The sequence below is a fragment of the Aricia agestis genome, chromosome Z, assembly GCF_905147365.1.
Source record: "Aricia agestis chromosome Z, ilAriAges1.1, whole genome shotgun sequence".
Taxonomy (NCBI): Eukaryota; Metazoa; Arthropoda; class Insecta; order Lepidoptera; family Lycaenidae; genus Aricia; species Aricia agestis.
The window spans coordinates 19,278,396-19,304,139 of NC_056428.1; the positions used below are offsets into that span (position 1 = coordinate 19,278,396).

The window sequence follows — 25,744 nt, forward strand, 5'->3', positions numbered from 1 at the left end:
AAAGAGGTTTCTGTGGTAAGTAATAATCAGTCTGCTTCATTTCTTTCTTACTTCTTCTTATCCCTTATTTTTGTCATGTTTATTTTATTTTCAATTTATATAAAGAGAAATAAATTGGAGATCTGTCCGCCTCCAACTTTTCTAGAGTATGGACTCTAGAAAAGCTTAAAAAACGGAAACTTTTTAAATATATCCTTTGACACCAATATAATATATAATATTTAAATAATAATATAAATTAAATTTTTAAACTGATGGCTAACGGCAAACTTAATGTCAATGGGCTAGTATAGCGGTCACAATAATTCATAATATATTTAAATTATTTTTTCACATTCTCATATTATATTATAATTTTTTAATTATCTTTTACTTAATTAAATACGCCTTATCTTAAACGATGCTGTAAAATATTTTACACTCAGCTTCAGTGATAACATTTTAATTATGTAATTAACGCTGTTATGTGAAGAAATTACTATTTTTATTTATTCTTTTATTTAGTTTATGTTACTGCCTGGAAATTTTGGTGATTTTAACTTTAAAATATAACAACCTTCTAACCGCTTCCAGGGAGAATAAAATAGTAAAATTAATTAGTCAGAAAGATCGCAATCGTATGTCCATCAACTTCATCGGTACTTAAAAAGTAACAAAAGACCCAACAACAATAATATAAAAAAAACCAAGCCCCAAATAATCTCTAACATAATAAAAATAAATACCCAAACCAATAAAATTCCGAAATTCCCGAAAAGTCCGAAACTCCGGAGTAGATAAAGCTCGGCGCGCGGGCGCAGGCTTTTCCGCGGGTTACAGCGAGGCTACGCAAGAGTTCATAAGGTGCCCCCGCGCCGCGCGTCCTTCAGTTACGACAAGCAGCCATCGCGAGCACACGCGTAGTGAAGTGTCCAGTGAACGTTTATGCTAATCCGGATTCATACATCGAGTACAACTCTAAGGGTAAGTTTGCGCGATGCGAATTTTACTGATTCTTTTTTTTTTGTTTTTGTGTTTTTTTGGAAGGTAGTTTTGAAAATTTTGTGGTGCTATATTGTCACTGTGAACGCCGATTAGTCTTGTGTTTGATTCTTTTGTTCGCTCGCATCTGTTGTATACCGAAATAACATTATCGACCGTAAACATGTTACAGAATACCTGAGCATTTTTTTTAATCGTTTTTTTGGCTTCTTCGCGCTTTCTTGGACAAAATCTTTGGTAATCGATTGGCGTAAAGTTTTTAGGAAACAATGAAATACGACAGCCTAGCCGTCGGCAATAGCTTATCAATAATATTTCTTAAAGCAACAACAACAATTTCCTAGTTGGAGCCGCGGGTATCGGAGCTACGTGCTCCCACTCTGTTTGAACGTTGATAGTTCCACAATTTCAACATCGCACTGATTTAATATCTCATTTACTTTTATTATTAATTATTAATAACCTATTAAATTATCCTAAGAATTCTCATTAACTTGTTAGTGTTATTGTTCAATTGTTTAACGAGTTTTATAGCTACAATTTAGGGGAGCAAAGCGGGCCAAAGCAAAGGACAGTTCGAAGAGAATTGCTAATATTCAAGTTCACTTAGAACGACGATGTTTCAAAATTGTACAATGTCGCAAAATCACTTTCAATTACCGCTCGTAATCTTGTAATTATATTTAGAAACAATCACACGTGGCATTGCTTTAAACGAGTTTTAAACCTCGTAAAAATACGATGGACGTGTGAAAGACGACAACCACCGAAATGAAGTCGAAAGAGTGATAAGAATATTGTCTAAACTCTAAATTACGTTTCCAATGAGACAAAAATAAGTACGACGGAGAAACCGCAAGCGATTTATCACATTTAGAAAACGGCTCTTACAGCTCACAAAACCGGCTCGCAATATCAATAAAGGATCAAATTAGAAAACAGAAATGGAACCATCGACTGAAAACGTGTTACAATAATAACATGGAGGATATAACTCTCGAACACTAAGATCATAAAATGTCATTGTGTTCGCAGACGATTGCCTAGTTTAATCGATCGAATCAAAGAACAATGTGTCAGGTAATGACAAGTGATCTCAACGACTTAATGGTCCCTAGGAAAAAAATACATTAGAATTGAATGGGTTTTGAAACAATTCGAACAGGGAAATAAAACTTGTTTGCAAGTTATCAAATTGTTTTGAAAGATACGTCGTCGAATTGAACGTTGTAGAAGTTCGGACTGAGACCTTCACAACGAAAAAAATAAGACAAGTTAAACCACAAGTTAAATAAATGAATAAATAAGTAAATAATTTGCTATTGGGGATAGACTAAAGAAATTACCTTAAGTTTTACTAGGACAGCTTAAATCATTAGAAAGCGTTTGGTAACTCGGAAGTTTTATGTTTTTTTATTGAACAAAAGAGCGCAAAGTACAAACATTCAACATTCATAAACTTTATTGTCTTTAACATTGACTACTTTCATAGGACGTCACAATGTGGGTTAAACAAATAGTTGTATTTGCGCAAAGTGAACACGTTGATTTTTAATTATGTTCAGAGTTCACTTTATCATCGCTGCTGCGCCTTTGTATAACTTGAAAGACTGTCGATTTCTTTTACTAAATAAAATATTTCATACATTTTTACGGCCTAATAACTCCTTATCTTATATCTTTAAACGAGCAATTCTTGTATATAATTGGAATCTCGGAATCAGCTCCAACGATTTTCATGAAATTTAGTATATAGGGGGTTTCGGAGGCGATAAATCGATCTAGCTAGGATTTTTAGAAAATGTCATTTTATTCGTGTTTTATCGAATACCGAGCAAAGCTCGGTCAAACAGCTAGTGTACTTTATGCGTAAAGAGGTAACAGAAATACAAACACACTATCCCATTTTTAATATTAGTATGGATTCTTATCGACCGTATAACTATATAACTAGAGACAGGTCTACGTAGCTATGTAAACACTCCAAATGTCAAAGTCTTGAAAACTGCGTAGGCGCATTTCGAATCGATACGTTGGCGGGCGTAGAAAACACACTGAAACGAATGTCGTCAGATGAAATAAACTAAATAGTTTCTGCAAATCATTCATAAATATGAAAATATCGACAATGAATTATAGTGATTGTCGGTTTGAGCTGGCCGTAACTAGTTCGACGGTGGCAATAACCAGATTGAGCTGGTTAGAGGCGGTTCGAGGCGGTTTAGCCATCAACAAACAGGCTGGCGAGGAACATTGTATAACCATTAACCATTGAAGAGCTAGGCTTGATTATGGTCATTAAATTTTAAAGGTTAGTTATTGAGTTATTCGTGTAAGTTGTAAAGTTGAGTAAGGTTTTTGGGTGTTTACATGTTTGTATGCCTGTATATTTGGTTCGATATAAAGCCTGCTTATTATTAGGCATTCGGTCCTGATTAAGAAAGTACTGAAAGCCCTATACGTTTTGGCAGTCTCGTATTTTTGTTTTTTCAATAATAATATAACCTAAATCGTAGCACCTCCATCGTGGGTATCGCAGACAAGTTTTCAAGTGTTATGACTTATGAGGCAGCCGGCTGCCGCTTGGGAATTGATGGGTTAATTAACAATTTGATATATTAATATTTTTATTTTGTAAGTTTAGGATACTTAGAGGCATCTTTGCAAGAGGAAGAATTTAGTTTTTGCGTAGGAAGTTTACATAACTTAATTAACTGAGTTAGTTCCATAATCTTAAATGAATGATTTCCTTATTCAATAAAACATCCTTCCATTTATGGAATATTTTTAAGACACAGGGTCATTTTTGGATTGCGATACAATTTTGCAACTTATACATTTTAAAATTAATAGCTTCTATCAATTATAATTATCAAGTAAGCAATAACACAAATAGTTTACCTTAATAAATAACAAACTATTCCAAATTTCCGTTCATAGGAAAAATTGCTTTCGTAAAAAAAAAAAACAAAAAAAATTAATAGAAATACTTACAGTACGTGGCATACTCGTATGTTTAGGTACACCTAAAAACAAACAATTGTGTCTGCGATACCCACGATGGAGGTTTAACACCTCCATCGTGGTTATCGCAGATATTTAAAAAATTTATACAGACTGATAGACGCATACTAAAATAGTTAATTTAATTTAGAAGTTCTAGAAATAAAACTCGCTCAACTCAAACACGGTTGCGACGAGATACTGCATTAAAGTGTCTGTGCATCCTGAAAATAATATAAAAATCGGCCAAGTGCGAGTTGGATTCGCGCACGACGGGTTCCGTACCACAATAGAGCAAAAATAGGCTGAAAATTGTGTTTTTTGTATGGTAGCCCCCTTAATTTTTATTTATTAATTATTAAAGTACAAATACAATTGAACTTGAAGTATTTCGTGAATATTTCAAGTTCATATGTGTTGCCGTTATTGATATCGAGCAAAAAATAGCAAAAAAATCACGTTTGTTGTATGGTCCTTAAATATTTAATTTATTTTGTATGTAGCATTTGTTGTTATAGCGGCAACAGATATATACACTGTGAAATCACACATCTGTGAAAATTTCAGAAGTCTAGCTATTATAGCGGTTCTTGCGTTACAGCCTGGAGACACACATACAGACAGACGGAAAGACGGACAGATGGACAGATAGTCTTAGTGTAGTTCTTAGTAATAGGGTCTCGTTTTTACCCTTTGGGTACGGAAGCCTAAAAATGATCGACGGCAGAGTTTCCCAAGTCCCAACCTTTTGTTATGGAGCCCCTTCGGATTAATACGTTATATATTACGTTTAGTTATTTTTAAGTTTCTTCCATTACAATATCTAACATGAGTTGCAAGTTGCAACATATAATTTTATATACAATAGGATCGCAAATGGAACCTAATTGTCTCCTTGTATATAAGCGATTATAGCGGACCATAATTAACTATTTGGTAATCGCAATTTTCAAGGGATGCAATTAAATAGAAGTAGATGTTGCCTGCGCGTTTATATGCATAGAACTTAATCTTTTTTACTTAATTTATTAAAAACACTCATTTTCAAAAGCTGCCATTTTGGTCAATATTGATACAAAAGGTACTAGTTGGAAGCCGGCTACATGAAGTTGCAGCAGACTACGTGTCGTCGTGAGTCGTGACACTACTGGTGTCTATGTATTTCTATGAACAAAAATATAAGATTATTATTCGTAAATCGTAAAGCACGCTGCACCGAAGCACCGTGCGAAAATGCCCTTTACTATAAATCATTCTGTAGATCGTTTTGTAACTTCTAACTAAGCTGGCCAAGTTCTTATTCAGAATTTAAATGTGGCAAAGCCGTGGCAATGCTTCTCATGAAGATTTATCACCATTCATAGATTGAAGATAGATCCAGTTTACCACTTTTCACAATAATCTGAATCGCATATTTTCGCACTAGCTAGCGACACGCAGCTAGCGACACGCAGCTAGCGACACGAAGCTAGCGACACGCTAGCTTCGTGTCGCTAGCTGCGGAGGGTATTTGATATTTCATAGAAATACATGGAAACCAGTAGTGTCGGTGCGACACGTCGTCTGCGTTTGCTTCATGTCGCCCGCTGCCAACCGGCAGGTCTTCGCGTAAACTTGTGTCAATTTTTTTCCAAATACATTGTCGACTGATTTAACTTACGCGCTTACGGAAAAATAATTTGTGGTAATCATGCGCGAAAATATGCGAATCAGATTATTGTGAAAAGTGGTAAACTGGATCTATCTTTAATCGCATGCATGTAATGAATTCAGAGCAACTACTGAATGGTGATAAATCTTCATGAGAAGCATTGCCACGGCTTTGCCACATTTAAATTCTGAATTAGAACTTGGCCAGCTTAGTTAGAAGTTACAAAACGATCTACAGAATGATTTATAGTAAAGGGCATTTTCGCACGGTGCTTCGGTGCAGCGTACTTTACGATTTACGAATAATAATCTTATATTTTTGTGATAGCATCAAAGGTTTTAACACCGGAAGGCTATACAGCTTTTCATCACCTAGATAAACCCAAAAGTTTACAGCAATGAGCATTAAGTATTGGTGGGACTCTCGATAATTCACCCAGGTCTACCTTCCATGCTTGATGCTAGTATACCACCGATTAACACAAAAGTTATTATCAACATCGATTCATCGGTAGAATTATCACAAAACACCAAAAATTTCCTGTCAAATCGAGAGCTTTCTTCGGTTAAAAAGCGAGATGCAAAATTTACCTTATGCATTTAAATGATACAATTATTATCTTGTATCATGCAGAGACATCACGAAATATTGCACACGAGAGAAACCTGTTCTGAATTTTTGTTTTAGGATGTGCGTTCACATCGTAAACATCCTTTCCTTTACACACGAATGACCTTTTAAGGAAACAATACTTTTTTCGCTAAATGCTGGTTTACAACGATGACTAAATTATCTACTAGGTTTTTACTCTTTTAAGCTGTCTTTAGGTATAAAGCCTACGAAGCTAAAGACTAAAAGTGTAGTAGAAATGTGTTTTTTTTGCAACAGTGTCCAAATCATGAATGATACTCAAGGATAAAAGCATTTTTTAATAAGCCTTCCGACTCAAAAGAAAAAAAACGGGTATATCATGCAAAAGTAGGTACTATGTTGTGAATGAAACAGACTTAAGTATTAAATTATCCGAAAGCTAAACACAATAAACCGTTGCTTGCATTCATCGTTTGATAAATGGCCTAAACGTTTAGTAGGGGTTTCTCAGATTTAGGCCTTTAGGCTTATTTATAGCCTAAGAGCGACCGCAGACTTACAATTTCAAGATGGCCAGCTAAATTGCATAGTATACTAATAGCTGTAGCGACTTATGAGAGCTCGCACAGTTTTCCAACTAAATTGTACTACAACTAAATAATTGGACACCAATCATTAAAAAACCGCAATTCCTTTCCGATTACCCACAATTAAAAAGTTGTCCAATTAAAGTGTGATATTTAGTTGTACGATAGTCGGCCAGCTTGAAATTGTATATTCTGCGGTGATGTAGAGTTTAGTCCAATTGGTTTCTTGGCTTTTTCCTCATATCTTCTACAAAGGATCGCCAGACGAAGTAGGTCCGACGATTTGGGAACAAGGACGTGCGAACGAAATTCGACACGCGCGCACGATCTGTCGCAAGATAAACACGCGTCGAGGAATAACCTGAGGGCTTCAGCACGAATGACCCAGCAGTAAATACCTCACGAAAATGCGTCAAATTATGCTTGTGTTCGGCTGAATGCAAGAAATAACTTAAAAGCTTCAGTGACGATATGCTTCTAGGATACGAGATACCATAATTACTTTCAGGGCACAGTTATACCAAACGCTGTCCCAGCCAATTACTTCTGGCTTCCTGGATCGTAGCAAACCAGGGTACTAAGACAACATACATTCCATAATTTTGTCAACGAAGTGAACCAAAAAGTTAAGGGATTTGACGATGACTACGATCATTATTATGGTGCATGCGATTCCCTGGGCTTTATTGTTAATTTTAGTGTATAACCAGTGTAATTATATTATGTACCCAGCTAAATATGTCTTGCAATCGGCAATGATCGACAATTATTGGCGTTTTATATTTACTTCCAATGACGTTTTTTTTATAAAAGAATATCATAGTTTACCTTATTCAATTAAAGTTTGCAATAAATTAACGACCGCATTATCTACTTTCCCCACCTATAACATTGTTTTCATTTTACATGATTTGTTTATTGTTTTGTTTGGTGTTTACTAACAAGACTTAAGGGGGCGACTAACCCTAAAGTGTCGATTTTATAATTCATTTTTATACTTGAAAATAAGCCCCGGTTTGTTTCATTTTCTAAAATTAGATACTACATTATATTTCCGAGAATTCGAGCTGAGCAAAAACACGATAACTTAAAATTTTCTCGATAGAAAAAAATTCACAAAGATGCATCTAATTTTCACGAATTTTTCATTTATTGCCACAACCGTGCATTGAACTAAGTTAATATTTTAACACATTGTATAAAATTCTATCATTGAGAGATCGACCTAGCGGATTTTTTAAATGTTGTATATTTATCGAGTTATTGAGAAAAAACTAATTTGGCGATGAATCCGCGTCGTTCTTTTTCACCTGGCATATGAAAGACGGGCGGGAGTGTGAAGAGAGAAGAACGATGTTTGATTTTTGGGGTTAGTCGCCCTCTTAAGGCGATGCAGATGCATATAAAATATAAAACCGCTGTCCCGGAAAACGTTTCTTTGCCATATAAAGTATGTCGCCCGTATTATTTTATTGAAGTGACTAAATAAGTATGTTACCATGGCAACGTCCATCGCTATACCGTCGCACAAACAATGGTCGCTGTCAGTCTCGAGTTGTAATAATTTACTGTTATTATTCAACAAATGAACTTATCATTATAAATGTGTGCATTCGACGCAGGGGATAGGTACTCCCGCTGCGGATATGTGGGGCTCGCCGCGGCAAAGATAGTGAGTGCCGCGGCCCTACCCACTAAAACACTGCGATGTTCCTGTCTCCTACAGCTGGCGGATGCACGGGTCTCGACGAGCATTACTCCGTAGTAGCCGATTCTCAGACCCACTGGATATGCATATAAAATTTGGTTAAAATCAGTAAAGCCGTTTCGGAGGAGTACGCTATTTAACATTGTGACACGAGAATTTTATATATTATTTATTAGATTTAAATGTCAAAAGTCACTGGTATGCATCGCTGCGTTGCCATGTCTTGTTGCGATCATAAAGTTAATATACCTAGCGGAATAGAGCAACAATCTCGAGATGTCAAACGTAACCGAAATTGGTTTTCACCTGTGTGAAAAATATGTGTACGTATACATTTACACAAGCATGATTGAACATGAATTCTATGAGATTAAATTGTCAACGTGCGGCACGTGCCGACTGGACGTCAAAAAAAGAATGCTGCTGTCATGTATCACACGTCTCTTTTTACCACGTAGTGTTACTGATAGAGACATCTCGCTTGCTCAGGCCTTTGTTTCTCTATTCGGCAAGGAATATTAACTTTATGGTTGCGATGTGAAATAATGCGTCATATCTCATACGCTATGACAGACAAGTAGCAGTTAGATAATGTGGTAATTAAATAATAATTAGTGGTGTACCGTGTAACCTTTATAACGATACTTAAACGAAGAATTTTACGGAATCGTAAAGGCTCCCATATACAAGGAGGCCGATCGATCCGGTTGGACTGAGCGCAGGCCGAAATGAACGGACTCGGTTGAGCACTCTTTTATGCACGAGGCCACCCTCATCGCCAATTCTATCAGTCAAATCGGATTCAATTGGCCTTGTGAGGATGGGCCCCGATAGGTGAAATGAAACACTCGACGACTTGGTTAAGACTACCTTTATTGTAGTGTAATTCACTTACTTATACTTGGTACATAACTACATACTTACTTATACTACAGCCTCATCGTAGGCCTTAAAGGTAGGGATAAAATTGAGAATCTTATTACTCTCAGACAGTAGTTATTGTTAAATCTGAAAGTGTGTGGTTATGAAAATGTAAATAATATACGCAATTAAAAATTAAAAAAGTGTATTTTCACTTAAAGCTGACATTGTCGAACAAGTCAAACTTTCAGAAAAAAATAGGCTATTCTTTTGAAAGCAAATATCACGTTAATATTATGTGCAATAACGTAATATGTTCTTTTTTACAACATTTCTATTTTTGTCTGAGCTACGTGACACATCCTGTCGTTTTTCGTTACTGACGCCAAGGCAAGATTCGATATTGATGATGAGTAGGTACACTTGTTTTTCCATATTGTTGAAATTTCCAGTAAATACGTGTATTGAACGTAATTTTATCTTGTAACGACTAGATAACGCGTTGTACGTGTCGCCTGACGGTACTATACAATTTTATTACTTGTTTTCAACATTTTTTTCACTTACATAGTTGATATATCTACATATTATTGGCCTAAAATAACAGGACAGTCAGCTTTTTCTCTCCCGGTGTCCCCCGCAACGCCGAAATTATCCCGCTTTTGCAAACAGACTAAACGATAGTTTAAAAGTATTTTTACATTAATTTGGGGCCTTCATAAAACTACCCAATTTTTTTACGTCCTACTCACACTTGGCCGACTTTTTATTTTATGTATAATTCTGCAGAATATACATCCAGATCTGACAAAAAAAAAATAGTCATGTTACCTAAGCCAAGGTAATATCTCAAATATTAGATAGTCTGGCCGTGCCTAAATATTTAACTCGTATTATCAATTTTCATTAATTAGATATATTTGTTCTAACGAATAATTAAGATAAGGATGAAATTCCGAACCGGAATTTTGTTTGAACCAGCACAATATTACTGTTTTGGTTAATGTTTATAAGCGAGTTGATATAAGGATTAATAATAATAATAGTCCCCTAGTATTATTGTTTTTAATCATGATTTACTTATTATATAAAATTAACATAATATTGAGTATATCCAGTATATTAACAAAAGAAAAAAAGGAAATAAAAACATAATCTTTACATTTCCTTGTAGTGTAAAAAATATGTAATGTTTTTACTTTTTATGGATTTCACACGTGTCAAGACAATATTTTTTATTTTAAAATTATCATTGAAGGCCATCCGGTGTCCACTAAATGCAAACGAAATTAATAAGATCACAAGTAAAATAAATACTTTTATTAAAAATTATTTAAAATTAGATTTTCATGCGATATAATAAATTAATAATAATAATATCTATGGACGCTTTTTTTCGTAATGCCAGGCGACGCGACGGCCGTCGGTCAGTGCAGCCCAACACTCTGAGACGAGCGCGAAATTATTAGACATGTCACAGGATATTTCTTTCACGCCTTAATCAGGTACTCATTTTTCGAAGCTCACGGATTATTATTAATAACTAGCGACCGGGCCCCGGCGTCGCACGGGTATAAAATATATAGCCACTGAAATAATGATTAAAATCGATCAACTATTTATCCTTCACGTAGTCTACTTCTTATCTGTGCCAAATAACATAAAATTGCTCCAGTAGTTCGCGAGATAAGCCCTTTCAAATAATTTCCCCCGTTTTTTCCACATTCTCCTATTAGTCTTAGCGTGATAAAATATAGCCTATAGCCTTCCTCAATAAATGGGCTATCTAACACTGAAATAATTTTTCAAATCGGACCAGTAGTTTCTGAGATTAGCGCGTTCACCCACGTTCACGTGTTTTAGTTACCCCTTTCAAATAATTTTCCCCGTTTTTGCCACATTTTCCTCTATTTCTTCGCCCCTATTAATCTTAGCGTGATAAAATATAGCCTATAGCCTTCCTCGATAAATGTGCAATCTAACAATGAAAGAATCATCAAAATCCGTTGCGTAGTTTTAAAGATTAAAGGGAACAAAGGGACATAGGGAAAAAGCGACTTTGTTATATAATAATATGTATAGAATATTATTATACTACGTGAAATTTTAATGGTTGTTTTCCCGCAGTAAAATGATTCTCTTAGTAGTGCAATAGATTTGTGAAGTTTTTTTTATTCAAATCATAAATAAAATTCGTTCGGGTCATAGCCGCTCGCGCCTATCGGCATGAAGTTGCCATAGTACGTCATACAAAATGTTTTTTACTTAAAAAACATAACTTGTATGATTCGATCACAGATTTTTGAAGTAATTCGATAGTACTACTATAGTCTGTAGGTAAATCGTTCTGCTGCGGGAAAATAACTACTAACATGTCACGTTGTATATTTGTATTTTGTAGTATCATAGTAAATATATTACTCGTATTACCTCGATTACGAAATTCTGGAAACAAAAACTATATCTTTAAGAACGTTAAATTTCAATATAGGTGTTCTCAGAACTTACGCATATTTATTAATACTAAAAAATTGTTTAAAAATGGATATTCTAAGATAAAATACGGGCCGCGGAGCTCGTTGAAGTCTAATAAGTGATCTATACGCTACAGGATTTTGCTGTTTCTTACTCGTGTGTGATTCTTATGGTTCCGTACCCAAATGGTGAAAACGGGACCTATTAATAAAACTTCGTTGTCTGTCCGTCTTTCCGTCTCTCCGTCTGTCCGTCTGTCTGTCCGTCTATCTCTCTCCAGGCTGTATCTCAAGAACGATGATAGCTAGAGAGTTGAAATTTTCACAGATTATGTATATCTGTTACGCTAAAACATCAAATACTAAAAAAAAAAATTTAATGGGGGCTCCCATGCAACAAACGTGTTTTTTTTTTTTGCTTTTTTTGCTCTTTATCAATAATGCAAACAGGGTGGCACTTCCAATTTTCAAAAATGCCTTTATTATAATACGTGTACTTAATAATAATATTAAAATAAAATAAAAATTGTGTTTTTTGTATGGGATGTGTTTTTTCCCATACAAAAAACACAACTTTTGACCTGTTTTTCCTCTATAACGGTACGGAACCCTGCGTGTGCGAGTCCGACTCGCACTTGGCCGATTTTTTTAAATTGCCACATTAATTTCTTGCTCGACGACATTGTTCAGAAACTACTCAGCAACGGGTTTTTGTGCGAAACATTTCTCTTGGGTACACAAGGTCAATACTACTCGTATTGTTGTGTTCGACACTATTTTTGAGGACTTTAGAAAACTAAGAAAAAGTTAGGTAACCTATTACCTGCTATGAAAAATTGTTTGTAATAGAGGTCAACTAGGCAATTTCAATTGTCGCAAGACTATTACAGTACTCCCAAATTAAGGGGGTGATTAGTCACCCCCTTAATTTGGGAGTACTGTAATAAATATAATGTTTTTCTTTTAAGTTTAAAAACAGCGCTTGCAGTGACGTCTTCCGATGCACGGGAAATACGACCGTTGCCGAAAAATTACGAAAATTTCTATGCACATTATCACTTTGGGAGCACTATGTCGATTGGCGTTTACGACACATTTTAATCAACCCAAAAAAAAAAGGATTTGCGCTTCATTTTTTGCACTTTACATTAGGATACTCATACTTTTTGTTGGGTAAGGCTCTAATAGCTATATAAACCTCCATTTATATACGATTTGTGGTGAATATGTACATGTCAACAGGATGGGACACACATTTACCGACTTTCGTTTTCACCGGCCCAGCGCAAGCTATAACAGCCTCTACGCCGAGTTGTTAAAGTCCAAAATTGAATAAAACATATCGATTGCGACAATTTAATTAAAACATATAGAAACGGTTTATAAGGACTGGATTTTTTAAGCGTTAAAATGTAGCAAAAGTATGTAACGGAGTTTTGACGCAAATAACGAAATATTGAGATGCTGGAATATCGAATGCTTATTTTGAATTCATCACTAATTTTAAAGCTTAGAAGCGTTTTTAGAGTTAAATATATGACTAATCAGAAATTGAAAAAAAAAACGTAATGCTTTAAATAAAATGCATGCTTTATGATGTCCTTTTGAATAACAATTAAATCATAACTTTTGAGGAAAAGCACTTGCTAATCGTTCTATCACCTTCGCTATATTCGGGTTAAGGTTGAGATGATTTTCCTTGTCAATAGATATAAATGTATGTACATTAGCATACCTTTCCAATAGAGCCTCATACAGTAGAAACTCGATTATCCGGACTACTAACAGGAAAACGTCTCCTAATAATCTTCTAAATCTTAATAATTATTTCGTAAAGCATTGATTTTTTGTGTCGTTTATAACAAACGCATAATTTTATGTAGTGTCTACAGGTTTTTTTTTAATGAAATTAGAGGGCAAACGAACAAACGGGTCACCTGATGGAAAGCAACTTCCGTCGCCCATGGACACTCGCATCATCAGAAGAGCTGTAGGTGCGTTGCCGGCCTTTTAAGAGGGAATAAGGTAATAGGGGACGGTAGGGATGGGAAGGGAAGGGAATAGGGGAGGGTAGGGAAGGGAATAGGGTAGGAGATTGGGCCTCCGGTAAACTCACTCACTCGGCGAAACACAGCGCAAGCGCTGTTTCACGCCGGTTTTCTGTGAGAACGTGGTATTTCTCCGGTCGAGCCGGCCCATTCGTGCCGAAGCATGGCTCTCCCACGTTAACCCGATTTCTGTAATGTAATACATTCGATTATCCGAATTTTCGAATATCCGATTGATTTAAGAAAATTTAACGTTAATAATTAGTCCGGTTTATTAAGTTCCTTCTGAATTTAAATAGATAAAATTAAGATCCCAACGGCGTAGCGAGGCACAACACTTCATAATGAATGGCAAAATTTGTATGAAATTTTGCCCCATTTTTAACCCCTTTTTTGACTAGCAATAATCGGATTAACCTCTTTGGTTACGATATTGCCTCTGCGCAAAGTTGTGTGCCTCTTTTTTATTTTGATTCTAGTTAATTATGCGTGACATTTTGTCCATGACACAGTCTAGGATGTCTGTGTCCATGATATCACTGTCCCCAAATGTAAACATTAGGAAAAACAATAACAATGCAACTTGATATTAAACAAAACAAGCATGTGATTGTTTTCAAAGCGGAATTTGCTGATGTGTCAATTTATTGTAGAGTGTAGATACGGCAAAATGTGTGGTCATTGCGTTGTATGTACAATGTGCATGTGCATTATATTAAGTATCTATTTCTACAAATTTAAAACAGACATGACGTGCAATTGTGCATGTGTAGTTTTATATCAAGTACCTATCAAAACAAAATTTACAATTTGTTGATTCAAGATCCAACTTATTACACCTTAGATATTACATCGTTAGAGAAAACTCAAGAGGCTTTAGAAAGAAACTCCAACTCTACCTAATAGTCACACCACAAGTCATAACATTAATTAAGTAGTTATTTTATTTGAAACTTATTTTAATTAGCGCGACAAGGAAATAACTTTTCGTTAGACATTTACTTTCATTCCAATCCATAACCGCAAGGTCAGCGGTCTACGTCATGACACGTCATCCTGACACGCCGCACGTCAGGAATTATGACGTAACATGACCATATTGACATCGGTATGTTACACTTGTTGCATTGTCTTCTTCTCGGCTGATCTATACCAATGTAATTAGAAAAAAAGTCTGATACAGTCTGAGTTAAGTGACTCAACAGATTTTTATGAAATATAGAGAAGCAATGGAATAGACACTGGAGAAAGACGTGACATATTCCAAAGGTTTAGTCTCGGATTTGTATACGTATTTATGCAGTATTTTTATGTGTTATTCTACGATTTCAAAATCCAAAGAACAGTTTACGTTGCGAAACATAAAATTCCTTGCTAATATCATTAAAGCGGTAATTATTGTAATTTAACAATTCATTTCATAATTCTTGAACCTCATGGCTTTGTTACATCATTTATAATAACTTGTTTTCATTCTAATGAAGAATACTAACTAAGTTGTTTTCACATGCGGTTTTACTCGATAGTTTTACTCCAAATCGAGCAAAACCATCGTGTTGACTGCAAAACTTACAGCTCGAAGGCTCGTTGGAATTAAATCTTTAAATCTATATATATAAAACTCAAAGGTGACTGATTGATTGACATAGTGATCTATCAACGCACAGCCCGAACCACTGGCCGTCCAGTGGTTTGGGCTGAAATTTGGCATGCAGGTAGATGTTATGACGTAGGCATCCGCTAAGAAAGGATTTTCAATTCAATTCAATTCCAGCTCCAAGTGGTTAAAATAGGGGATGAAAGTTTGTATATAATAACACTTCTTAACGCGAGCGAAGCCGCGGGCAAAAGCTCATACATAATAAAACTATCGAGCAATGCCGAATGTGTGGACGAAAGCCCGAGCCGTAGTTACTCTACGTGATTGCTCGATAGAGCAAAACCTTTTGTGAGTACTTAGCATAAGAGGCGCAAAGCTAGCTCAAAGGAAAAGAGGGATTATCATTATTTCAGAGTCGAAATCCTTTGACAACCTCCAAATTTCGATAGCCTTTTTCATGATTACTAGAGATCGACCTTACTTGCAACGACATTAGGACTACTACCTATATTTTGTAAAAAATATTGTCTTCATTATAGTTTTTTTCAATTCTTGTCTCTGGGACTCAGCTGATCTCAGACTGGCCGTTTAATCATTGTCTAATAGTATCAAATAGTATAAAATTAAATAAAAAAAAATCCATTTTCAATTTGTCAACAGCTTCAACCATAAATAAAAGAGTATAATTCGTATGTATAGGCTTGTCACTCAAAAATCAGTCATTTTTCCTAGTAGTAGTGTCGTAGTGTGTGTAACGTTTTATTTGTTAAAAATATATATGATAAAAGTATAATTTTAAAACAATATTAGCTCGTTGCAGTCCTTCAACCATATAAACTATATCTGTGCGAAATTTCATGCACCTACGTTTCCCCATTTTTCGTAAAAAGGGTTACAAAGTTTTTCTCTCACGTATTAATATTATGATGTACTGTTTGGTAAGTTGACAGTTGAAATGTGAAAAATGAACAAACCGTCAATATGGCATAGTCATGCATACAACATACTCCATGCGTATGCGCAGAGTGGAGACTCGGTGTCGCCTATAATTTGTATGACGTCATGTCACGGGAACGACCTTCTAGGTGAACTTGGAAATTGATAACTTAAGGATGGTCAGTCACTAGGAAATGCTAATAATTGTTGTTGTGATCTGATCATCAACATCTCTATCACATATTGATACAATATGAAAACTGTTCTTGTGATGATGACAGTATGATGGTAAAGAATCAGACGAACCTTATCATTGCAACAACCCGGCCCATTACAAATATTTACAGGATCTGACAGTCAGCTCGCACCTTGAATATCCCTAAATATCTACAAATTGGTCATTCATTTGCGGTCAACCATTATAACATTACTAGCGACCCGCCCCAGCGTCGCAGGGGTATAAAATATATAGCCACTGAAAAAATTATTAAAATCGATAGCCTATGATTATATTTGGCACAGATAAGAAGTAGACCACGTGAAGGATCACGTGGTCTACTTCTTATCTGTGCCAAATAACATAAAAATTGCTCCAGTAGTTCGCGAGATAAGCCCTTTCAAATAATTTCCCCGTTTTTTCCCTTAGCGTGATAAAATATTGCCTATAGCCTTTCTCAATAAATGGGCTATCTAACACTGAAAGAATTTTTCAAATCGGACCAGTAGTTCCTGAGATTAGCGCGTTCAAGTTAGCCCTTTCAAATAATTTTTCCCGTTTTTTCCACATTTTCCTCTATTTCTTCGCTCCTATTAGTCTTAGCGTGATAAAATATAGCCTATAGCCTTCCTCGATAAATGGGCTATCTAACACTGAAAGAATCATCAAAATCCGTTGCGTAGTTTTAAAGATTAAAGGGAACAAAAGGATATGAGGGAAAAAAAGCTACTTTGTTTTATAATATGTACTAGATGTCCCGCGCGGCTTCGCCCGCGTACATTAGGAATTTTACGGAAACCGTACATTTTCCCATAAAAAATAGCTCTTATGTCCCTACTCCCTTCACTTGGTTTACTCTATATCTATGCCAAATATTGCCATAAAAATTGCTCCAGTAGTTCGTAATTTTTAATATTTCCCCCGTTTTTCCCACATTTTCCTGAGTTTCTTCGGTCGTATTAGTCTTAGCGTGATAATATATAGCCTATAGTCTTACTCGATAAATTAGCTAACACTGAAATAAGTTTTTAAATCGGACCAGTAGTTCCTGAGATTAGCGCGTTCAAGCAAACATACTCTCAAGCAATATTAAGTAAAGATTTTTTTCAATTATCGCTTGACAAACTCGAGTCTCGATCTAAAAGACTATGAAAAGTACCAATAACAGGGTCATTATAGGCTCATAAGTCATAACCACGGGACGATGTATGGTATAAAATGGTAGTGATGATGATGACGATGAATGTAATTTGCATAGTAGCATATGCTTTCCGTTCTTAAAACAACGCCGAAACTCCCAAACTTGTATCTATAAAGAATCAGGAGTTCTCTCAGCACCTTCCGAACCACGGTATACCAGGTATACCTCGGTGCAAAATCTTACTTGTTGGTAGCATATGCTTAGAATACTTCTCACGAAACCGAAGTCACCACATGTTTCCATATAAATTTTGAGGAGTTCCCTCGATTACTTATGCATCCTTCATCAGATCACCACTTTTGTGAATATAATACTAAATTGGGATGATACCCTATATACCAAAAGTAAAATTTTGAAAATCGGTTAACAAACGGCGGAGTAATCGTTGAACATAAGAAAACGAACATAACACCTCCCCCACCATTTTGAACCATACCAAAAGACCATTTTGAAAGTCGGTTAAAATTGTAGCCTATGTGTTATTCTGATGTATAAGCTATATTATTGTAAAGTTTCATTAAAATCCGTTCAGTAGTTTTTGCGTGAAAGAGTAACAAACATCCATACATCCACACATCCATACATCCAAACAAACTTTTGCCTTTATAATATTAGTAGGATAGGATATATAGATAGATATAGATATAGATGACGTATGACTTGTTACTTATGAGCCTTGCACATAATATTATTGCGTAATGCGTATGCACATTTCTTACAGTTTTTTTTATTGTAGTAATTATTGACGTGTGTTTTCCTTAGGCGCTCTTTACAATACGTGTTTTTGACTGCTTTTCCTTGTCTCAAGAAAAAAAATGTTGTTTGGATATTACCTATCATTGAGACAATAATCGTGAATCTATGCCAATAAAATAAATATTGGTATAGCATAAAAACACAGCTCAGCATACTTTGACGTCGCGTGCAAAAGTCAAAGCCAACATTAATTATTGTATTTACCTAAGCGTGAAATTTGATGACGTTTACTACAATATTTTACTCGAAAATTCTTCATTTAAGACTGGCATACACAGCAGAAACAATAAACTTAAGGCGAGGACAAACCCCATTTTGTTATTTATTGACTCCAACCTAAATTAAAAAAAAAAAAAAGTTTACCTAATTCCAATATAACAACAAAATGTAAAAAATATGATAAACCACAATATTTAAAAGGGTTTAAATCATAAACATTTTAATAAAACGTAGGTAATACTTTGGCTGTAATTAATTTACAAACTCACATCCGACAAAAATCTTTATTATCGAAATATAAGTAATTAACTAGGATAACATACATTTGAATAAATTGTTAGTGAATCTATATTAAAAAGTTCTGAACCGAACAATTTTTTTTCTTAATATTTATTTCCAAAGATATTTAAAAAACACATGAAAAATAACATAGAGAAGAGAGAAGAGAAAAATAACATACAGAAGAGAAGAAGCTAAAATGAATCTTATTGCTATTATACGACTTCGGTTGCGTGCAAGGTTATCGTTTTGGAATTGAGGTAAGTGCTTGCCTTAAGTATTTAATACGGAATCATGGCCCAACGTCGAGAAGAAGTAACTTTATCTTACTTGATGTTGGGCCATGATGGATAAATGATTGCCAGCATGATTACGAAGCTGTGGACGCACAATGGACGTCGATCATGGGCAAATATCAATACATAGGCGTACCGAGGGGGGGGGGGGGGGCAGGGGGGGGGGGGGCAGCTGGATCATGTTGACGTCCCTACTAAGTATATTATCTAGTACTTTCATGTATAAAAATTGAAAATAATAAAACGAATTTTTGTCATTTGTTTGTATTTTTATAACTAAAAATTATTAATTTTTTATTCTTTATAAGCACCTAGCTTAAAAAAAATCTGATTTGCCCCCCCCTGGCACAGAATCTGCGTAATTTGCCCCCCCCTGGCCCAGAATCTGGGTAATTTGCCCCCCCTGGCCCAGAACCTGGGTACGCCCATGTATCAATACGAATATTATAAGTGCGAAAGTGTGTCTGTCAGTCTGTCTGTCATCTCTTTACGCTCAAACCGCTGAACCGATTTTGAAGTATGGAGGTACTTTGAGTAGAAGGACATAGAAATCGTCTAGTAGATGACTCCCGCAACTCCTTTGCACCAAAATTCCAGCAAACAGCAAAATCCGCAAGAGGTTTGGGCGTGAAGAGGTCTCAGACAGACAGATACACTTTCGCGTTTTATTATGGATCTACTTGCTTGAAACTAAGCTAACAAAGCCGCACGTCGCGCGTTGGTCACAAGTGTCGCTAATGCCGAGCATTGTTGGCCGCAGCAGCCTTGGCCGCGCGAGACTTTGTTTATTGTTTTGAAACTGTTGAAACGTAAGGACTATTCAATTGACAAATATCGACGGTATTTTTTTAAATGTTACATAATGTGACCTAAAATACGAATAAAATGTTTGGAGAAGATATTTCGAATAGGTGAATGAGAAATATGTTTGTTTGACTTTTGTCTTGTAAAATGTTACCCTTTTTGCGTTGGGGGAATGCCTTTACGCAGCCCCGGGGCCTGGGGAGGACCACCGAGGTATATGGGACTCCCCGGGGCGGACGTAAGATCCGCGACCGGGTCCCGGGAGTAACCACTAAAACCTCCTGCTTCTTGTAAATAGTTGCCTACTGTAAAACTTTTCAGGACTAAACTGACAAGCTTTACTTCTCAATAACACCTATAATTATAAAGTTCAGTATGATACGTGATAACAATCAAAATTTAATATCAATGTTGCCAGCAGGAAAATATTCAGAATTTTATGTGTTTCGTTTCCTATAATGTTGCTCAATCATGAATATTAACATATTCGCGAAATTCGTATAAATTGAATTATAAATATTGATAAACGTGGATAAGTCGCATAAATCAATGGATAACCTCGATAACCCTATAGTGAATGCATAATTACTTGAATTAAATATGATGGATTGTGCGCAGGCGCATCGGCCGTAGGTAACAATTAGGTACAGGGAGTTGCTGTCGCATTTTATTGAAACGAAGTTCCTTATCGCGCCTTGCGAAAGGAAGGAGGCTAGACGGAAAAAATTAAGGCCAAAAAGTTGTAACGACACTTTTTGCCACAGACTTAAATCAAGATAGATACCGCATGTGTTATGTACTTCGCGGGACATGCGGTATCTATCTTGATCTATGTCTGTGCTTTTTGCTATAGTTATAAGCCGTGCGGTAGCGCATGTTTCTCTCTATCTCTATTTTTTTTATTGATTGTATACAGGTTTTTTATACATAAGGAACAACTTCGTTCCATCCGGGTGTCCCTTGACACCTCTCAAGTTTTTATATTTAGCTGACTCGCAAGTCGCAAACGTAGTTTAGTTATATACAGCATACTATATTATGCATTTATATTTTTATTTTATATGGACCAACGAATAGCAATACAGAAAACTTATAAAACATACTTATTAAAAGTAACAAAAAATTTTGTCAGCTTAAATGAATCTATCAGCTATATCTATATATTGGTAAGCAATTGTCTCAAATCAATCTATCTATAAAAATTGTGTATTTAGTTAGTAAATAAGTTAAAAAATATATAAATATCAATAAGTCCAATATTAAAATCCATTCCGAATCATTATCAGCAAAATTAAAAAATAAAGCTCAATTTATTATTATATCTATAATAAGTAATAAATTTCACTATAGCACAATAAATCAAATTCACATTTGATCGATTTTTCACTTTTTTTTTACATTTAGATGAGACAAACATGAGACAAAATGAACTGGAACGGAGAATAGTTATAGCATTCTAGCTGTGCTCATAGTAATGATGATGCGGCATAACATATTGTCAATTGTCATCTCGATGTCTTAATAAAGTTGATTAATAAACACATCTATACAGGATGATCAACCAAGGCCCTAGGCGGAAATGTTGTCGGAACATCTGCTAATATTTACGGAAGTAATATTAAATATTCCACAAAATGTATAAAAATATTTCCAACCACAGTTTATTTCCGTATGAATCGATTTAAAATATTAGCCTGAGTCAAAGTCAAGGACTCCTGTTTTCGAGATGCCAATTGTGATACAAACAAACAGCTATTAAAGAAACAAAAAATTGGCCAAGTGCGAGTTGGACTCTTGCACTTTGGGTTCCGCACCACCATAGAGCAAAGGAGAAAAAATGTGTTTTTTGTATGGGAGCACACTTAATTATTAATTTTATTTAAATTTTTAATTATTAAATTATAAATCAAATTAAATAATATTTTGTTGAACATTTCAGGTGGATGCCTGTTGTCATCATTAATACCGAGCAAAAAATGTTTAAAAAATCACGTTTGTTGTATGGGAGCCCCCTTAATTACTAATTTATGTCATTTTTAGTATCTGTTGTCATGGCAGGCAACAGAAATACATAATCGGTAAAAATTTCAACTCTCTAGCTATTACAGTTCTTGAGTTACAGCCTGGAGACAGACAGACGGACAGACATCGAAGTCTTTGTTATAGGGTCCCGTTTTTACCCTTTGGGTACGGATCCCTAAAAACAGATCCTAGAAATTAGGTAGAAAACTTAGCAATCGATGGAGCGGCCGCACCTCATGTTTTTTTTTAATTTACAAAAATAACTAATTCACGATCATAAAGATACTCAACCAACCTTAGAAGAAATACAAATAAATTGCTATGTTCATTAATTCATATTGTTCATCAAAACATTCCCACACGGGTGTTAGCCGTTAGGAATAATTACCCATCATTTCTTTTTATTTGCCATAATATTATAAAAAAATACAATCAAATATTCATTACTCCTTGACACTGCGAGAATAATTTAAGTGGTTGATTGGCAAAAAACCAGCCATTGTTTAACCACAGTCATTTGTGAAGTTTTTACTGTTAATGCTTACAGTTAGTGGCATTTGTTAGCTGATGACTTGACTGGGCCAGTTAACGAGAAAAATCAAGTTAAATTATCATTATAAGGAAAGGAACTGAAGCTACTAGCGCCACAATCGTGCATCGCGCTATCAAAGTTTTCATTAAGCGGCAACGGAATAATCTTATAATATTATTGCATACGGAATAATATTATACGACAGGCCACAGCTGAAATCTATCTGGTGGACTTTGGCTTGACCTTGCTGAAAACTGAAAAGCATGTTCCTTTAAATTTTAATGTTAGATCATTTCAATATCGAATATTACCTCAAAATTTCCTATCAAATCAGACCTGGTAAATCGTGCTTTGCTCGCTCGAAGTTCAAAGAAATAAAAACACACACATTTAGTGCCTTCCCATAAAGCTGTAGCTATCTAGCCACAGCGTTTTATCTCGGCCAAAATATTTAATATAATTTTAAACAATTTAAAGCCGTTGCCAAGAAAACTTACATAAAATTTCAGAATCATTTAAATAATTAAATATGGATGGCAACCCTATGATAAGGTTTTGTAATCCATTGCAGAAAATCGTCTAAGCGCGCAATAACACCAATAGTTACGTGAGCATTGAACAGGCCGTAAATAATTCTTATCAGAGAACACTTGTACATTCAACGCTCACACAAATCACAATATAATGTTCATGTTTTACGTAAAGCCTTTAATTTAGGGAATTATTTAAGTACGCATCTTTATTTTTTGGAATTATTTAAGTACGCATCTTTCGGAATATGGGATAATGTGGTTACTTGGTTGATGGTTCCCAAACTCTTTCTCTATATATTGCCTTATGCTTCAGAGCTCAAAATTTTGGACCTCACCATATCTTACACTAACTTTCCCAAGGGTGCCAATTCCAAACTCAAGGAAGTCAAAGAAGTCTCGCTTAAGGTGACGCCTTGATAATTTGGCTGCAGCGATATCGATTTTTCTCAACAATGACTAAAGCTAAGAAATTAAAGTTCATTGTCAGTATTTATCATGTCTTTATCTTTGGATTACCCATAGCATAACACGATTAGTCAACTTTTATAACACAGAATAATTAATCAAAAAGACCTCTATAAAAACGGTGATTCTAATTTTGCCAACAGAGGAGAGTGATTTAAGCTTCCAAAATTTGTACATAGATTAGTTCAAGCATACATCATAATTTGCCCATAGCTTATTTGAAATATATTTATGGTTTTTAAATTACGCGACAAAAAACATTTTGTCGCTTACGCCCTTTCCATTTCTTGCTGTTCCATTTCTTGTTTTCTATAAGAAGCCGGGCCGGCAAGCGCACTTAGCAAGCGGTCTAAAACATATCCAAAACGATTTTTACTTTAACGCGGCGTCACCTTAAACCTCCTAATTAATTTTGATAAAATTATTGTATGTAATGTATATATTTTATATAGGATTTTGTTATTTGTGGTTTCCGCACGATAAATTATTTTTTGTGAATCCAAGTTCAACATCTAGTAAATATCGAAAGTGTTAAGAAGCCTTTACCAAAACATTGTTATAAAATAGTGTAAAACGAAAAAAAAATAGTTTATTCCTTTTTATAAACGCAGTAAAATTGTGACAACGGTAATAGGTATGCAATAAACATGATAATTTTCATACGCGTGTCTGACGAAGTTTTTAGGGTTCCGTACCCAAAGGGTAAAAACGGGACCCTATTACTAAGACTTCGTTGTCTGTCTGTCCGTCTGTCCATCTGTCTGTCAGCAGGCTGTATCTCCAGAACCGCTATAGCTAGACTTCTGAATTTTTCACAGATTGTGTATTTCTGTTGCCGCTATAACAACAAATACCAAAAAAAAAAAAAAATTAATAATGAATGGGAGCTTCCATACACGAAACGTGATTTTTTTGGAATTTTTTGCTCAATTTCAATAATGGTAACAATTTGACAGTTGAAATTTTAATTAAATCCTTTATTATATGTGTACTTTAATAATTAATAATTATATTAAAATAAAATAAAAAAATCCCATACAAAAAACACAATTTGTGGCTTACTTTTGCTCTATAACGGTACGGAATCATTCGTGCGCGAGTCCGACTCGCACTTGGCCGATTTTTTATTTACTGCTAGATGAAGCCCGCAACTGAGATTGCCCGTACATTTAACGGGGTAAAAAGTGTCCCTAGATGTTCCAAATTCTAAAACTAACTCACTCAAAATAACTCCATACGTAGCAAAATCGATTCAGTGGTTTGGTTGTGAGGGGGTAACAAACAGATTTAAGTATGGATAGTTTTTATCATCTTCTAAGCATTATAATATGTAAGGACGTGTGCACACTGTTAACTAGCACAATGTGCATACGTCCTTATGCTCCCCTGAGGCCGACTGCTATTCGCTAATGAATATTCCTATTTGATCGTGCTTCCTACTTTATCTCGGTGTAAATCGTTATAATAATCCAATTACCTATAAGCTCTATTAACTGACCGTTATTTATACGACATTCGTAATATTTTAATATATTATTCGAATGTAAAACATAAAAAAGCTGGAGCAAACAAGTTATTAAAGTTTTAAAAATTGTTTTGCGATATTGTGTACTCTTTGGAGATTGTTAAAAAATTATCTCGCGCCTGGCAATGTGACCTGATCGAAAATTCGGATGGAGGGAGAGTAGACCGCGGCGTAGGACAGGAAGTAATAATATAATCTAACACCACGTAAACTGTCACTCTTTGCCTATTTTGACATTTTGATACAGTGCAAGCTGAACGCGTATCGGCCAACAAAAACATAAAGTATGATGTCTATTACAAAATTCAAACAATTTTTTCTCTCTCCTGAAAAGTTGCTACTATTGACGTACGTTGTGTTAGAAATTCAACGACGAATTATAGGGTACTAACAACTCTTGTTCTACTACGCGGGGAAAATTTATACCTACTCTGATGTTTCGTTTTCACTTCTAC

The 25,744-nt window shown here is 35.2% G+C and overlaps 1 protein-coding gene across 2 annotated transcripts in view; it reads left to right on the top strand.

Annotated features, from left to right (window-relative positions):
- Window positions 1-834: 834 nt before the first annotated feature.
- The window catches only part of LOC121739277 (UNC93-like protein), an 86,036-nt gene continuing 61,126 nt past the window's right edge, over window positions 835-25,744 (top strand). The window contains exon 1 of one of the 2 annotated variants that reach the window (XM_042131642.1): window positions 835-963. The gene's annotated coding sequence lies outside the window, so the exon portion shown is untranslated. The remainder of the gene's footprint in view (window positions 964-25,744) is intronic. The other variant, XM_042131641.1, reaches the window with a different exon arrangement.